The sequence below is a fragment of the Corylus avellana genome, chromosome 1, assembly GCF_965113065.1.
Source record: "Corylus avellana chromosome 1, dhCorAvel1.hap1.2, whole genome shotgun sequence".
NCBI lineage: Eukaryota > Viridiplantae > Streptophyta > Magnoliopsida > Fagales > Betulaceae > Corylus > Corylus avellana.
Window position 1 is genome coordinate 44,976,599 of NC_142490.1, and position 19,213 is coordinate 44,995,811.

Consider the following 19,213-nt stretch of genomic DNA (forward strand, 5'->3'; position numbering starts at 1 on the left):
ATGAGTGAGACATTAAAAAATGTTTGATAAGTTAGAGGGGGCAACTGAAATTTCTCCAAAAGATAAACTTTTTAGAATATGTTACGTTCAAGTAAAGCTTGAGTTTTTGACATGAGAAAAGGTTCAAGTAAATTTTTTTTAAGGGTAATTTCATCATTGGGGGAACATTAATAATTTTTGGTAGTTTGAGGGGGACATTGTCACAATTGAAAGTTTGGGGAGGACATTGTCAATTGAGTGGTAATTTGAGGGGGTTATGTGGACTTTTCCCAATTAATAATGATGTAATATGTTTTATCCTCGTCATCAACTTTAATATTAATATTTTTCAAATAAAAAATAATTTTATTAAATTTATCAAGATGATGACAAAGAGGCATGTAGACATTCCTTCATCTTGTGGGTATATATATAATCATTGATTTAAAGACACTAGCGATAGTGACTTCTTTATGTACAAACTTTCATACTTCCTCCAAAGACTAGTGACAGTTCCTTTATCGATGACTTTTTTTAAGACTCCATCTGAAAGAGACAACAAATTAAATCGCATTATGGGCTTTTTCTTCAAGTTTGTAATTTCTTCCTTTGGTGATGGCACATCAACATCCAAAATATTCACTAAGCCTTGTTATCATCACAAAGCATGCATCTTGATGTGCCAAAAGTTAAAACTATTATGTCCATAAGCTCTAATACCAATTTGTTGTAGAAAGAATTGCTTAAGGAATAGTCCATCAAGAGCACATTAGTAAACATGTTTAGATATCACTCTAACCCAAAAGCTTAAGGTAATGATCGAGTTTGGTTCCAGTTATGTATATTAACTACTCACTTTAATTTGTTTATTTTTTCTTCAATGTAAGACTTGACACTAACATGTGCACTCAAAGCAAACTAGATTGATAGGGTGACTAGTGAGGTTTGAGAGGGACGGTTTTGGTGTGGAATGGTGGGTACAACAAAGAGAGAGAGAGAGAGAGAGAGAGAGAAGAGCTAAGAAAAATATATAAAGAATTTCCTATTTAAATTAATGAAACGTGGCTATGAAGAAGGAAAATAACACAATATCATTCATAAATCGGTATATTTTATCATCTTCAAAATAGAACTCTTGAAAAAAAAAAAAAAACAAACAAACAAACAAGATTAGGTAGTATTTTTTATTTCAAAACAAAAATTGTAAAACGTTTCTTCCATCAAATGCTAGCAAGCATATATCTCAATAATTGAAGCCTCATTTATCAAGGCTGGGACAGAGCTAATACTGCATGGATTTGACTCAGACTCTATAACCTCTAAGCTATTTTGTGATTGGGATGACATGTCTGGTCTAGTGCTACTGTACATGAGAAATGCAGGTTTTGTTGGGACTGATAGAGTGATAGAGTAGCTACTAAGCATGAGAACGACTGAAGCAATTGTTGGTCTCTCAGCAACATTTTCTTGAACACATAGTAACCCAATGTGGATGCATTTCATTATTTCAGCTGTTGAATTGGAGCTCATTGTAGGATCTACAAGATTTGAAACTGTCCCCTCCCTCCAATGTTTCCATGCCTGCAAAGATAATTTAAATGACTAGACATTATATAGGAGAGACTACTCTTTTACTTCGGCAATATCATTTGAAAAGAAAAGACTATGACAATATCATCTACATCACTAGCCACAGTTTGAAGCCAAAAATAAATGCAGACAAAGATAATTGCACTTACATAGCTTAGAAGGCCTTCTATATTTTCTCCTTTAGCGATATAACTATTTTTTTGCCCACTTATTATCTCCATAACTAAAACCCCAAAACTAAATACATCAGACTTTACTGAAAAGTATCCACGCATTGCATATTCCGGAGTCATGTATCCACTGCATGGGGACATCAATAATATTAGTTTAATTAAAATTCTATCATAGCTTTTTCATGTGCTAAAATTCATTGAATTCTTAGGATTTTTTCCATATTGTTTCTAAGACACAAATAACTCATAGTATTACTTTATGAGTAATCTATATACACTACACTTTTATTCAACTTCTATCTCACTTTCCTAATGTGGCACCATCAGTCACCCAGTAGATCGATATATATATTTTTTAACAAGAGTAATGCTACATACTATACCCATATTCCATTGAGTTGATATAACAAAGCACATAAACTCTTGGATCACTGTCATATCAACATAGTAGAATGAGGGTGTAGTATTTAATATTATTCTTTTAACAAAAGACTGCTTAGCAGTGTCACATATGCAAAAGGGGATAAAAGTGTTGTGTATTCTGGCTATTACCTTTAACCAATGTTAATATACTTACTAGGTTCTAATAATTTTCTTTGTTTTGTCTTGAGTTTGATCTAGCAATCTTGCTGTGCCAAAATCGGAAATCTTAGGATTCATATTTGCATCCAACAGAATATTGCTAGCTTTGAGATCCCGATGAATAATACGAAATTGAGAATCTTCATGAAGATAAAGAAGCCCTCGAGCAATTCCCTCTATAATTTTGTACCGCATATCCCAATTCAATTGGGCACGCTTGATTGGATCTACAAATTCAAGCAAGCATGCTTTTTTATTAAGCATGCATATATGTATATATTGAAGGCTAGATGCTTCAATTAGAAAGAAATTATTGTGAATAAAATTTAATATTGAAGTAGAAGTGCAACCATACCAAACATGAAGTGATCAAGGCTTGCATTAGGTACAAACTCATAGACCAAAAGCCTCTCATTTCCTTTCAAGCAGAACCCTAATAGCTTTACCAGATTTCGGTGCTGAAGCCTAACCACTAATTGGACTTCATTCATAAATTCTCGATCTCCTTGCCCTGATCTGCTAAATAATCTTTTCACAGCTATTTCTTGTCCATTTGTAAATCTACCCTGAAAAAATCTAATATCTCATGTTATATCATATGTAACTCTCACGAATTCATAATGTTAGGCTTAACATTTTATTAAAGATGATATGCTCTTCCATTCATAACGTCACATTGCCTTGTAAACAACACAAAATCCACCTTCTCCAAGCTTATTTGCAATAGAAAAGTTCTCCGTAGCAAATTTAATCATGTTGAACTCGATTTGCAATGATTCAGCACTACTCATTTCATCCACTGCTTCATATGAGCAAGTCAATACATCTGAATTGGATTTGTGCATTAATTGCCCAAGAAAGAGTAATGCAATTGCTATTTGATTTGTTCATACAATATTGTACATCAACAACGGGCTCGACAGAAATGACTTTTGAAATCCTTTCTTCCAAACTGCAAATGCTACAAAAATTGTCTTCTAATGTAATACTGTTCGTTTTTGTTTGAGAAGTGATCACAAAGAAAACTCATATCTTTACAATTAGTTCCATAATTTCTAAAGGAAAAAAAAAAAAAAAAAACCTGATTGAATGTCTACTAAATGCATGGTAGCTATTTTATTTTAAAGTAATAGACAATCCCAAATTATGTCATATTCTAAAAGACAAAAATTAACCCTAAATATGCAATTACTTATTTACACAAGTATCCCTTTTTTTCTGTCTTTTTTTTTTTTTTTTTTTTTTCTTTCTAATTTACACAAGTATCCCTTAGTACGTAAAGTACTAGCATATACATCAACTGCAACACAAATTGTCTGAATGCATGTGGCATGCATTTTTTCTTACTTATAGAAATGAAATGGTTAGCAACAAGGAAAGATAGACCAATTTCTGACTTACGTTCATCTTTCTCCCTTGGCTTTCTCATTCTTAAATAGAAGGTGTAGATACAAATGATTAGTAAAACAGGAACAACAGTAGGCACATCAATAATGACGGCAGTTTTAGATGAGTGACGTTCCTTTCCTGCAAACACCACAACTCTGCTTTTATTACAACATTTCTTCCGATGGATACAGGGAAGAAGTTATCTGAATTAATAAGTGAAGTCTAACACATAAAATGTTTAATTAAAATGGGAAGTGAATTACAGAGACAAGATTCGAATTCAAAACCTTTGTTTTGATACTATGTTAAATCACTACTTATTTTTAAAAATTAGAATTAATAAAAAATGATAAATTTAATCATTTAATCAATAATCTAACAAACAGTAGCAATGGAAGAGGATGTTAGAAAATACACATAGTGATAACAAGAGTGAATAGTTGATATGGCATACTTATTTGACCCGAACGCATTGAGTTGACTTAGGACTTTAGATTAAGCTAACAGATAACCAAATAGGGCTAAATAGTATAGGCCATTTTGGTGTATAGTATAATCAAATTGGCCTATGGCCTATACTATAGTATAGGCTAAATAGTATAGGCCATAAGCAATTTTGGTGTATATGATCAATGACATATATGATCAAACACCTCGTGAACATATATAAGAGATATCCATAATCTTGTAAAAGTGTTTTGAAACATTGATCCAACTCCTTGATGCATGTGTTTTCCTATATATGAAAATAATTAACCCTGTGCAAAAAAAAAAAAAAAAAAAAAAAAAGAAGAACAATGAATCTACCTATTTTACTATCTACCTAAGGCGTGAAGCATGAATAGTACTATACCTTCTGAAGATGTCGTCTCAGCTGAGGGTCATAGAAACTGTATATATACCTCGTACCTTAAATCACAGCTGGGTGCTATATATCTCCCTCCCTGCTTTCCATCACAACATCGTGGAATATACTCCGCAGCCTTCCTCAGGCAGTTGCTGCATTCCAGCTCGTCCAAATCAGGAGTGCACATCAAAAGTGCATGTATTGTTTCAAAATCTGGGGCAGCGGCGCTTCCCACAGCAAACTTGAGAGTAGAGCTTCCTGATGCAGCGCGGATTCTTAGCCTATCTAATAAGGGTTTTAGCACCTTGTTGAACCCTTCTACGTCGGACACGTTCTTTGTGTTGTAATAGGCAGATAAAGGGCTATCTTCCATAACACCAAATATGAGTTTGTTCGAATATCTCACCATACATGTTGTGTACCATATGATTGCCTCCTTCTGGTTGGGACAATACTGTAAGAGATCGTGACTTGACTTGTTGACACAACTTCGGCATTCTTCCGTAGAGATGTCTCCTCTACAAAGTGCAATGGCGTTGACTTTATCAGGGTCTTCTCCGGCGGAGCGGTGACGTAGGCTTGTGTTGGACCGTTTGTGTAATTTTTGAAGCCTCTAAAGTCAATGATCTTGCAAAAATCTAATGTTGAATTCAAACATTCAACCTTTTCTAATTACCTGCTCTATTTTAGCTCCAAAAAATATTAGTAGGTTTTAAATATGTGAGTTCTATCTTAAAGCAGGTAAACCTAACAAATTGTTTGTTTATCATTATCTCAATTATTTTTTATTTATTTATTTAATAAATTTATTATTAAATTTTTGAATTCATTAAGTCTCACATAACTTCAATAATAAATTCACTCATTTACTGTCTAAAAATAATTAAGAGAATAATTTTTATTATTTATCATTATCTAAAAGAAGAAATTACCAACTTTAGATACTTAAAAATATTTCTATATTGACTGAGGACCAGGGTTTTTCATCCATGCTTTAAATAACGATATGATTTCTCGTCATGCATGCACGCAGTTAATTTGATTGAGACAAAAGCGATAGAGGACAAGCCACGATGCCTAAATTTAAGCCCCGAAGTCCATGGGTTACTGTCTTCGTGCGTGCACCAAACATGCATTCTTAATTGTTTCTTTCACATTCATTAAAATACCTACTACATATGGTAGAATATTCATGTATTTAAATATCAATTTAAAAATTATGTACCCAACAACCTTTAAGACTCCCTCAATGAAATCCCACCTAAGGATGAAGGTCTAGTTAAATAGGAGGAATGCTTTTTTACATTCTACCAACCATCTCCCCACCATCTTGTCTCGATCTCTTTATTTATTTAAAAAAAAATCAAGATTCTAAAGTGAAGAGATGGTGGGGATCGAGATGGTTTGTAGAATGCAGTGAAGCATTCCTCAGTTAAATAGGCATCAACCCACGTAGCAAAATTTATGTCAGTAGACCCGGCCTTCCTTTCCCTTTGTGTGCGAGCTAGCTAGTCTGTTTTTTTGTAATTGTGTATTAAATTATTAATGCTAATTCAATCCATTTCCAGATTTTCTATGCGTATGTATATATGCAGTATGCGAATATATTTAGTAATTAATACGAAATAGCACAAGAATACATGTAGCGTATATTTTGGTATCATCATTAATAATGAAGTATTTTCGTCACTAAAAGTGTTTAGTAGGATGAATTTAGATGGTCACTATCGTGGCTCAACAAATTTATTCTTTATTGTAGTTAAAAAAAAAAAAATTACATTTATTTATTTATTTGAGCAACTTATTTTTTTTAAAAAAAAGTTGCTCAAATAAGGCTCTCTATTTTAGCTATCTATTTTTGCTATTCTATTTAAATATTATTTTTCAAAGTAAAATTATTCTTCTTTGAAAGAGAGAAAACGTTAGATTTTTCTTTTTTTTTTAAAAAAAAAAAAAAATTATACATTAATTTGTTGAGTTAACGGAGCTCAATCACCGAATATTTCTCCAATTTGCTAAGCTAGATGCAGTTCATTTTGATTCTATTTTAGAATTGTGACTAGCCAAATAACCCAAAAATTATTTTGACTAGCTGGTTGAGAATATGTTCTCTATAGTATTAATTGGTACATTATTATTAATTAGCAACAACTTGTTCCGAAGATTAACAGTACGTACAGTACTATTAGCGAGGAGGAGTTGAAATTTTCTCACTCAAAGAGTTGGATTATTGGCGATCGATGAAGAGTTTGTTCCTAAAAGTGTTATTAATTTTCTTATAAACGAATGGGTTGATTATTATTTTCTCTATTGAACAGTATAATGCATATTACTGAACAAAATAATAAATTTGTGTATTATTAAAATAAATTGGTAAGCCTTGCAGCAGCGAAGATGCTGAAATAATTGGGTCAGGATCTTCTATAATTTCTTTAAAATTTTAAATTTTTAAATTACGTAATTTATGCGTTTTTAGGCATCAAAACGCTTAGAATATGCTACATATTAAAAATGTGTCATTTTATCGAGAGAACAAAAAAAAATTTCTATAAACATAGTCTACAAAAATTTTTATAAAAATTTTCTCTAAACCAATCCGGAGGAAATATATTCCAACCCATTAAAATAATGTCAAGTGTCTATGAACATTTAAAACGCATATTAAATTTTTAATGTCATTGATAGCATTTTATTAACTTAGACTACACTACAAGAAAGTTGTTCATTAGGGGCGACTTATTAGGGGCGACTAAAAAGTCGCCCCTAATACTGAACTATTAGGGGCGACTTTGAAAGTCGTCCCTAATAGTTCAGTATTAGCGTCCACCTAATAGCCGACGCTAATAATGGGTCGAAAATTGCACTATTAGCGTCCACTTTATAGTGGACGCTAATAAGTCGACCCTAATACACGCGCGGGAATTATCCGAGGGGCGGGAAAAATTTAAGCGGCAAAAAAAAAACTTTTAGGGTCCATAATAGTCGACCCTAATAATTAATAAATAGCGTCCACTTAAGTGGACGCTATAAGCTGGGAAAAAAAAAAAAAAACAAAAAAAAATCACAAAAAAAGTTCAATAGGGTCGACTCTAAAAGTCGACCCTAATGCTTATGTATTAGGGTCGACAAAAGTCGACCCTAAAGAGTCCGTAGTAAAATAAAAAAAGTTAAAAAAATTAAAATAGATGACTAATAGCGTCCACTCTAAGTGGACGCTGAAGATACATCATTAGGGTCGACTCTAAGAGTCGACCCTAATGTGTATGTATTAGGGTCGACAAAAGTCGACCCTAAAGAGTCCGTAGTAAAATAAAAAAAAGTTAAAAAAATTAAAATAAATGACTAATAGCGTCCACTTAGAGTGGACGCTGAAGATACATCATTAGGGTCGACTCTAAGAGTCGACCCTAATGTATATTTATTAGGGTCGACAAAAGTCGACCCTAAAGAGTCCGTAGTAAAATAAAAAAAAGTTAAAAAAATTAAAATAGATGACTAATAGCGTCCACTCTAAGTGGACGCTGAAGATACATCATTAGGGTCGACTTTTAGAGTCGACCCTAATGTGTATGTATTAGGGTCGACAAAAGTCGACCCTAAAGAGTCCGTAGTAAAATAAAAAAAAGTTAAAAAAATTAAAATAGATGACTAATAGCGTCCACTATAAGTGGACGCTGAAGATACATCATTAGGGTCGACTCTAAGAGTCGACCCTAATGTGTATGTATTAGGGTCGACAAAAGTCGACCCTAAAGAGTCCGTAGTAAAATAAAAAAAGTTAAAAAAATTAAAATAGACGACTAATAGCGTCCACTCTAAGTGGACGCTGAACATACATCATTAGGGTCGACTCTTATAGTCGACCCTAATGCGTATTTATTAGGGTCGACAAAAGTCGACCCTAACGAGTCCGTAGTAAAATAAAAAAAAGTTAAAAAAATTAAAATAGATGACTAATAGCGTCCACTATAAGTGGACGCTGAAGATACATCATTAGGGTCGACTCTAAGAGTCGACCCTAATGTGTATGTATTAGGGTCGACAAAAGTCGACCCTAAAGAGTCCGTAGTAAAATAAAAAAAAGTTAAAAAAATTAAAATAGACGACTAATAGCGTCCACTCTAAGTGGACGCTGAACATACATCATTAGGGTCGACTCTTATAGTCGACCCTAATGCGTATTTATTAGGGTCGACAAAAGTCGACCCTAAAGAGTCCGTAGTAAAATAAAAAAAAAGTTAAAAAAATTAAAATAGATGACTAATAGCGTCCACTCTAAGTGGACGCTGAAGATACATCATTAGGGTCGACTCTAAAAGTCGACCCTAATGGTTATGTATTAGGGTCGACTTTTGTCGACCCTAAAGAGTCCGTAGTAAAATAAAAAAAAATAATCCATCTGTTATTGCGATCGATCGCACACAATGTGCGATCGATCGCAGTAACAGAATGTTGAAATCCAATATTCGATTACTGCGATCGATCGTAACCATGGTGCGACCGATCGCAACAACAGAAAGTTGGAATCAAACTTTCTGTTACTGCGATCGATCGCACATTGTGTGCGATCGATCGCAGTAACAGAAAGTTGGAATCAAACTTTCTGTTATTGCGATCGGTCGCACACAAGGTGCGATCGATCGCAGTAACAGAAAGTTTGATTCCAACTTTCTGTTATTGCAATCGACCGCACCCATGCAGAAAAGCTCAAATATATATATATATTTTATTGCTGCCCAATAACATCTACTAAAATTGTGTATATATATATCACTGCATTATTTAAAATTTTGAAATAAAGTGACACAATATGCACCGTCGATTCCATCCTCCTAAAGAAAGATTTTAAATTGTATATATTTGCCATTTGGTTAGTTGTTACATATGGACTAATTTGAAGAGTTAATTCTCATTTCATAATTCATATTAAATTTTACAGATCTAATAGTGTATATATATTATATGATGAATATATTGATACCTTATGGAAAGATTTTACACTGTTAAATATAACAAAATAAAATCTAAACCGTAAAATAATTCATCTCAGTTTTAAGTGAAAATATATTGATACCTTGCAATTCAAAAACCATCTATGATGTGCAAATACGGGGTCATTCCCATAAGAAAACACAAAAGCAAGTCAAAAGAAACAAAACTAAAGACAAATAAAAAGATTAACTTAAAACATACTAAACAAAATAAAAAGGGTAAACTATGGGGTGCCTCCCATGAGCGCTAAGTTTAATGTCTTCAGCCAGACGATAGTCCCTGCTTACTGTTGTCTAGAAGATGATGCTCCTGCAGATGGTGGTGGCAACCGGTTGACAATGGACTGCATCAATTCTTCTAAGGCGCCTAGGCGTTTGTCCATTGATTCGTAATTTTTCCGAGCCTCCTTTCTTTGGCCAGCCAACTCTCTCCGAAGGCCCGCTATTTCTTCACTAACTGAGCGGTTTCGTGCTTCACGAAAAATTCTCGGGGCCTCCTCCTCAGCTGCCTCTGAATCAACTATTGGTTCATCTTCGGCCATTGGCTCGGCCTCATACTCTTCCGCAGCAGCTGCTGGTGCTGGAGCTACCTGGGGCATGTGGGAGAGGCTCTTGTTCCATTGGCGAATGCCAAATATGGGAGTAGTAGTGACTGGTTCATCAGCTGCGGTACCCTTGACGCCTTTCTTCCGGAGGATGTAGGAGATTAAGTATGGGAAAGGCAACCCCCATGAATGTGTGGACCCCGCTCCTCCAACGTGCACCCCATTCCAAAATTTGTAAATTTGCCTCCAAATTATGTCGGGAATGGAGTACCAAGCACCTTTATGGAAGGCGTAGAGTGCTTGAAGAAATTGATCCCGCCTCTGACTTTTGTGCCCCAAGGGAAACGCATTACGGTGTAATACGGAGTCCACAAACCAAAGCCGTTGAGGTAGCTTTGATCGGCTGGCGGCATTATGGTGGGCATCGGCATACATCCCTTCGCACATGTCGTCAATAATTTCCGCCACGTAGAAGCTGTCCGGTTGGTCAGCAAGTTGTGCGGCTTCTGGAGGTTGCTCATCATTGCATTGAAGGGCAGCAGCAATGTCGGCCCGTGTTATGTCAATAGCTTTGCCTTGCACTTTCGAAGAGAGGGCAGCTATGTTCCTGCAGTCATGATATAGGTGGACATAAAACTCGATCACCAATTTTCTGTAAGCAGTGGGGGTGACCGGCTTGAAAAGCTTCTTTAGCCCCCGTCGCTTGAACTCGGCGACCGCCCATTGAGTCCCCTCAAGATTTTCAAAGTCTTCGCGAATGGCGAAAGTGGTCTCAAATAGCAGCTCCCGTTCCTCAAAAGTGGGCGGGGGAGAAGTGGCTCGGGTATCAGACCCTCGGGAGGACGAAGCTCGAGTTCTTGGCATGATGAGCGTGATTGGGGACTTTTGTCGAACACCTGGCGTGCACTAGAGATAGGCAAAATTGCAAAACAACACAACTTCGCTCAAAACCCCCTGCAAAAACATCCAAACCCAACCACAACAAAGCAATGTGGGTGGATGAACACCCACAATTGCAGAAATATGAGAAAAAAAAAAATCTCGTGAAGGTGCTCGTGGTTGGGGTGTTGATGGGAATGGGGAATGGGGTGTAAAGTACTAGAGGTGGTGAAAACGTACCTGGTATGGTTGCCGGAGAAGACAACCGTGTGGTGGTTGTGTGGTAGAAGTGATTGGCAATGGTGGACGAATTAGTTGTGCCGGAGGTGCGTGGACCAAGCGTTGGAGAGGTGTACGGCGCAGTGGGGAGAAGGAAATTTTTGTGGGGGTGGGGGGAAAGTGACCTAAAATAGGTCACGTGGTGTGCTGTCCGAGTGCGATCGATCGCACACCTAGTGCGATCGATCGCACTTGGCCAAGGATCCGCGTGTTTGATTCTGTGATTGCGATCGATCGCACACCTAGTGCGATCGATCGCACTTGGCCAAGGATCCGCGTGTTTGATTCTGTGATTGCGATCGATCTCACCCAATGTGCGATCGATCGCAATCACAGAATCACCATACATACATACATATATATATATATTTATATTTTATGCAATTATTATTTTTTTTAATTTTTATTGCATAATGTACAACAACTTCGATTATGATATGATCAAATGTGAGATCAAACTTGAAACAATTGAAATTGAATGTTTGATTAGACATCCAATTGGTCCAACCTAGTGCATTCGTAAGATCGATCGTGATAACATCAAATAATCGAACAAAATTCAAACAAATTAAATGTTCGATCGAACATTTAATTGAACTCTAAGCATTTTCTATTATATTAGTGCATTACTTAAATTGATCGGGATACAATCAATAAAACTTGACATGATTAAATGATCGATCAAACATCCGGTCGATCCTAATGAATTAGTTCGATTGATCGCGATATGATTAAATGATCGATCAAACATCCGGTCGATCCTAATGAATTAGTTCGATTGATCGCGATATGATTAAATGATCGATCAAACATCCGGTCGATCCTAATGAATTAGTTCGATTGATCGCGATATGATTAAATGATCGATCAAACATCCGGTCGATCCTAATGAATTAGTTCGATTGATCGCGATATGATTAAATGATCGATCAAACATCCGGTCGATCCTAATGAATTAGTTCGATTGATCGCGATATGATTAAATGATCGATCAAACATCCGGTCGATCCTAATGAATTAGTTCGATTGATCGCGATATGATTAAATGATCGATCAAACATCCGGTCGATCCTAATGAATTAGTTCGATTGATCGCACGGATATCCTATTAGTGTTATAATTTATTTACTTCATTTTTGATCTATCAAACATCCGATCCGATCGATCCTAATAAACATACAAATTAGTGTCATATTTATTTACTTCATTTTTTATTCTTTTTCACTTCTCTCATTCTATAATTCTAGTGCAATTTTTTCTTTTCTTTTTGAATTTCCCTTTATTGACAAATCAGGGCATCTGTCTCCAACACTAATCTAATATTCAACTGTCCACGTATCAGGCCATTTTTTTATTTTTTTTTTAACAAAAATTTAAAAACAATAACAAAATATCTCAATATATAAAATACTAAAACCTTAATTTTATATTATATTACAACCAAAGCAAAAAAATAAAACACACACACACACATTTTAAAAAATATTAAAATTTAGAGCATCTCCAGTAGTATTTTTAAACTAGCTTTTTAGTTAAATTTAGCTATTTTGTTAACTTTTCTTGCTCCAATAGACACTGTAAAATAGAAGATTTTCCTATTACTGCTACAATGAACTTTCAAGAGCATCTTCAGCAGTAAGATGTATTCTACCTAGTCAAAGCACAATTCTATATTTTAGCTACTAATTTTTTAATACCAACTCCATATTCTTTATTTTATTAAATATTATTTTTTAATCTTTTTTTTTTTTTTTTTTATTCGGGATTGCTTTTGCATCATCTTGTAAATTGCAATAGAATTGATTCACGTAGGATATCCGTGTGTTATTTTTATTAAATGTTTTTTGGAAGAAATAATAAATAATTAATCATTGTAGTTTACCTAAATTACAAATTTCTTCATATCGTATTAAAGTAACCGTACATTTGATTTTACTTTGTTAAAAGAATAGGGGTATTATAAAAATATAACAAAATAAGTAGACTTTTTGATACAATTTGATAGTTTGACAGGCTACTGTAGTTATTTATATTTTTTTCTTTTTTTTTTTTGTAAATAAAATACCCCAAATATTTAGTTGCACAAAAAAGTTTACCAATAGCTTTTTTGTGAACTAAATTTTGCTGAACTAAAAGTGGTATCTGTCTAAAATTTTGCTGAACTAAAAGAATTTCAGAATTGTCTGAAAGTGGCGGGGGTTCTAAAATTTTGGGCACTGTTTATTGTCTGAAGACCTCCCGCGCGCCACTTTTAGTTCCCCACTCTCACGCTAGCTGTCTCTCACTCTCACTCTCACTCTCACGCTGTCTCTCAATCTCACTCTCTCACTCTCTCGAGCTCACTCTCACTCTCTCCCTCCCTCTCTCTCGAGCTCTCTCTCTCTCTCACTCACTCCACGCAAGTTTCTCTCTCTCCGGCAGCTGTTTCCGGCGCACCTCTCTCACTGCCAGCTCTCACTCCAGTGTTCATCAACTCTCTTGTAGCTCTCTCAGGTATGAGTTTCTCCTAAACCCTTGCAAACCTTAAATGCCTCTCAATCACTCAATAATATCCATGAATTGTGATTTGAAGAAATGGGTAAAGAAAAGGAGCAAGAATGGGTAAAGAAAGTTATCACAATTCTTATAAATTCACACTCTAATAGCTCAAGAATGGGTTAATAATGAATTAGTTTCACAATATTTCTTTACCCATTCTCAAATGAATTAGTTTCACAATATTGCTTCATTTATCATGAAATTGCTTGTAAATGCAAACTCTAATAGCTCAAGAATGGGTAAATAATGAATTAGTTTCACAATATTGCTTCATTTCTCATGAAATTGCTTGTAAATTCAAACTCTAATAGAGGTTCTAGATGGTACGTTTGATTGTCTACTTGTTGCTTTTTACACCATCTTATATTGCTTCATTTCTCATGAACCTCTATATACATTTAATTGGAAGATAGATAGTGGACTATTGGACTTATAGTGGTTGGTTGGTTGATTGTGATAATTTGCACAAATGTTGTGAGATCTTGGATGTTATTTCGTGCTTAAAATTTGAAATTATTGATATTCATTGATGTAAAAAATTATTGATAATTTACTTAAGAAATACAATTTTCATTTCATTTAGGCTAACTTGGTAGTGTTCATCAACCAATAAATCCTTGGTAACAAAGAAACGAAAATTAAGGATCGATGGAAATGTCATATCAACTTGGTGGGATGAGAGTGTAGTTTTAGTATTTCTTAAGTAAATAATATTAATAAACTTTTACAACTCACAAAGATGAAGCAGAAACTTTAAAGCGGCCAACTTATATCAATGTTAGATGACCTTTCATTTAAAAATTGGATGTTAGATGACCTTTCATTTATTGGGCATATATGTTAGATGACCTTTCATTTAGAAAATTAAAAAAAAAATCACTTAAATGAAGCTTTTTTTTTTGTATAAGCTCCTCTGCTACCTCCATTGCCTTTTAGAAATTAGGTGGGTTCGTTTATCTCAACTTATAGAATGTTGTGACAAATTGATGTTTCATATCACAAGTAGAAAATAAAGAATAAAATAAGTTCATAAAACATACTAAGATTTACATTATTCGTCTTAACAAACTTATATTCATGGACGAAAATAATAAGAAACTTAAAAGAGTTGTATATCCCTACGAGAATTTTGAAGGCAGTCAAAAGAATCACAAAAGGAAAAAAGCAAAGTTACTACTTGGGTATTAGAGGACCCTTTAATCTTTATGTACCATGAGAGAGTCCAATTCCCCCCTTTTCTCATTACACAAACAGTCTTTATGTGGCTTTGATCCTTATACACTAGACATGCCCCAACATCATCTTTTTCTTATCTTTCCCCAATAGAAAGATTCTATCTCTCTCTCTCTCTCTCTCTAGGGTTTGAATCACAAGCCAAACAGGGAGCCACCATGGTGTGCATGTGAAGTTATCACTAGGGATCTTGGTCACCCCTCCTGTTACCTGAGCAAATTACAAAAAGGGTTTGCTTTTCCTATTTTGAAAGATTTGAGTTTAAGATATTACTTTCCACCCTTTTATATATTGGGGAAATTAAGAAGAATCATGACAAGCGTTCGATTGAGTTTTGGGATGTAGCTAGTGGCTACAATCTCCTATCCAGATTGCAGTCCATAGCTATTGTGAGAGGCCCCTAATACCCAATAAATGAAAGGCAATGGAGGTAGCAGAGGAGCTTAGGGCCAAGGCCAAGCAGGAATTGGATGGCTTTGAGAAGTATGGTGAGAGTGTGGTACCTCTTTACAGCTTTGTGGATTATGCTGCTGGTAGAGGTTTTAGTGTTGGTGGTGCAAGTTAATGGATAGAATTATGGCCAATGATTCTGGTTTAGATGAGGAGTCCAAGAGCTTTGTGGTAGCTCTTGGAGAAACGATACTATCGGAATTGCATAGGAGAGAGAGGCTCAAAAGCGGGATCTACGAAAGCATTCTATTTTAGGCAATTGTTTGCTTGAAGAGGACTCAACAATTCTTAAGAGCACACCATACTCTATGTCCTTAGCTGATGTTGGATTAAGTCCCATGATTTCTTTTTCGTATGAGTATGTTTTTTTTTTTTTTTTTCTAAAGTGTTAACTAAACCGGAGGAAATGGAATTGGATCAAATTAATCTTTGCAATTTTTCTCTTCTCAAACACATCTGTTAGATGACCTTTGATTATATATTTATTTTTCTCTTCTCAAACACATCAAATAATTGAACTGGATTTTGATTAATTTTATGAAATTAATCTTTTGTATAAATAAAGGTTATTGCATATATGTTAGATGACCTTTCATTTAGAAATCATGGCCCTAATATGCATTACAACTTCTTCTTCTTCTTGTTTTCTTCCCTAATCAATACGATTAAAATTCAAAAATAAGGTCCTCTATTTGTGTATAAGGTCCTCTATGTCTGGTGTATAAGGTCCTCTATTTGTGTCCACAGAAGCAGGAAGATGTTCTGCAAACGCCTATCTGCGATCGATCGCATCAGGCCTACGATCGATCGCAGGGTACTCTGTTTCTCAGTTTCAGCTTCTGATCCTGCGATCGATCCTGCGATCGATCGCAGCATCAGTAGGTTCCTCACATTGGGTGTCCGATCCTGCGATCGATCCTGCGATCGATCGCAGCATCAGTAGGTTCCTCACATTGGGTGTCTGATACTGCGATCGATCCTGCGATCGATCGCAGCATCAGTAGGTTCCTCACATTGGGTGTCTGGTACTGCGATCGATCCTGCGATCGATCGCAGCATCAGTAGGTTCCTCACATTGGGTGTCTGGTACTGCGATCGATCGCAGGATCGATCGCAGCATCAGTAGGTTCCTCACATTGGGTGTCTGGTACTGCGATCGATCATGCGATCGATCGCAGTTTGCTCTGATTCCGATTAGTTAAGTTTAATGGATTAAAGTAAAGTTTAATGGATTAATGGATTAAAGTAAAGTAAAGTTTATTGGAACTTTGCTCATGTAATTGCTAATATTAGGCTTTAAAATTAGGGTTAAATACGAAAGTGGCCCATGTGTTTTTGAGTTTTTAAAAATGGTAAAATTACGTTGTGTTATGTGTACTATCTCCGCATAATCATTTCCCGACAATAATCAAATACTTCCAAATCAATTTTTCATCTTGTCCCTAGCTCCACATGGATGGGTTTCTTTCACACCTAACCCATCCTCGTTGCCCTAGCATTGCCATTCTTCCCATATTTAGTCAATTTAATCTTACAAATCAAATATTATATTTGTGGACTTATGTTGACTCCACATAAATCAATGGTGGACTACATAAGTCTAATGGTTGATCTCTTGAGTGTGTAAGAGAATATAAGCCAAATATCAAAAACTTATTGACCGCTAACATTTCTCTAAAAAATGTAAAACTGTCATTGAGCTAAACTAGTAAATAAATTACAAATAGAAATTTGTTCTAAACTAGTAACCCACTTCTAGAATATTTTGTTAGGTAACATCGCATTGAGCTAGCATCATTTCGTATATATTTGTTCTAAACTAGTAACCCACTTCTAGAATTCTCTCATTACTCATGCTCCTTTTAAACTTTCCCTCTCTTAATATTTGAGAACAGACCTCCCATTTAATTCTATTAATTCAATTCTTAAGAATCTGATCTTCTAATTCCCTTGTGTGCGTACATGTACGTAACGAATAACCTTTAATAGGGACATCAATATGGATAGGAGTTGGATGCGGGAAAGTACGCGATGTTCAGAGCGATTTCAAAAAGGTGTGGAAGAATTCATGGGAATGGCAGTTAAATCAGTTGATTCACGTGATATGACAAAGTGTCCATGCCGTGATTGTGCAAATCGATATTATTCTCATATTAGCGAGGTGAAGGGTCACTTGTATATGAATGGATTTACTCCGACATACACTAGATGGATATTTCACGGGGAAGATCATTTTAGGGAAAACACTTCTACAAACATGCACACACATACAAGTGAAATGATGGAGGAGGTTGATGCAGTTGAAGAATTGTTAGACGATGTATGTATGGGGACATTTGTTGATGCTAACATCGGAGAATCCTCTACTTCACAGGGCCCCACAACTGATAATCACGAACAAACAAGCTCCTTCTACCAATTTTGGGAAGATGGTTTACGAGAACTTTATCCAGGCTGCAAGAAATTTACACGAATTGCTTTTATACTGAAGATGCTTCATATAAAGGCGTTCTGCAACATGAGTAACAAGGCGTTTGATATGATGATTGACTTGATAAAGACGGCCCTCCCAGATGGAGAGACATTGCCACGCTCGTATAGAGAAGCAATACAGTTTAGGCGACACTTGGGATTCGGTTACGATAAGATACACGCATGCAAGAATGGTTGTGTGCTTTTTTGGAAAGAACATGCAGACAAAGTGGTATGCCCAAAGTGCAACAATTCAAGATGGATTGATGGCAAAGGCAGAAAAAGTAATATTCCTCAAAAGGTCTTACGGTATTTCCCAATAAAATCGAGGTTACAACGGTTGTTTATGACAAAAGAAATGGCCAAGGAAATGCGGTGGCACAAAGAAGGTCGAGAAGATGATGGCAATACTCTCAGACACCCCGCCGATTCTATTGTATGGAAAGAGTTTGATAAAAGACATGAGTGGTTTGCAAGTGATTCCCGCAACGTGCGGCTTGGCTTAGCAAGTGATGGTTTCAACCCATATGGTAATATGAGTACAACATATAGCATATGGGCAGTAATGTTAACGGTGTACAATCTCCCTCCGTGGATGTGTATGAAGAGTCCAAATTTGATGTTGCCCCTTATTATCCCAGGGCCTTCAGATCCTGGAAAGAATATTGATGTATATTTGCGGCCATTGGTTGATGACTTGAAAGATTTATGGAATGAAGGCATACGCGTGTACGATGCATCAAAGAAAGAGACATTTCAATTGCATGCGACATTACTATGGACTATAAATGATTTTCCTGCATATGGAAAATTATCTGGGTGGTCTACAATTGGAAAGCTTGCATGTCCAGTATGTAATAAGGATACATCGTTCAGGTATTTGAAGTATGGGCATAAGGTGTGCTTCATGTGTCATCGTCGGTGGCTTCCTCAAGAGCATCCATGGCGCAAAAGAGGAGATTTGTTCGATGGTACAGAGGAGCATAGATTGCAACCTGAAGAATTGTCTGAAAGTCAATTGTTGAAACAGCTAAGAGATGCTGAGGGTTTGCAATTTCGAAAAACAAGCGGGAGAAAGAGAAAGAACACAGATGTTGTGTTGAATTGGAAGAAGAGAAGTATTTTCTTTGAGTTGCCTTACTGGTCAAGCTTGAAACTACGTCATAATTTAGATGTAATGCATATTGAGAAGAACATATGTGAAAGTATCTTAGGTACGTTGATGAATATCGATGGGAAGACCAAGGACACAGTCAAGGCACGAAG

At 35.6% G+C, this 19,213-nt stretch overlaps 1 protein-coding gene and 1 pseudogene across 1 annotated transcript in view; one reads left to right on the plus strand and one right to left on the minus strand.

Moving 5' to 3' along the window:
- Positions 1 to 19,213, plus strand: part of LOC132171936 (cysteine-rich receptor-like protein kinase 10) — a 99,495-nt gene that overhangs the window by 67,790 nt on the left and 12,492 nt on the right. The gene's annotated exons all lie outside the window — the stretch shown is intronic.
- On the minus strand, positions 1,207 to 14,718 carry LOC132170031 (cysteine-rich receptor-like protein kinase 26; annotated as a pseudogene).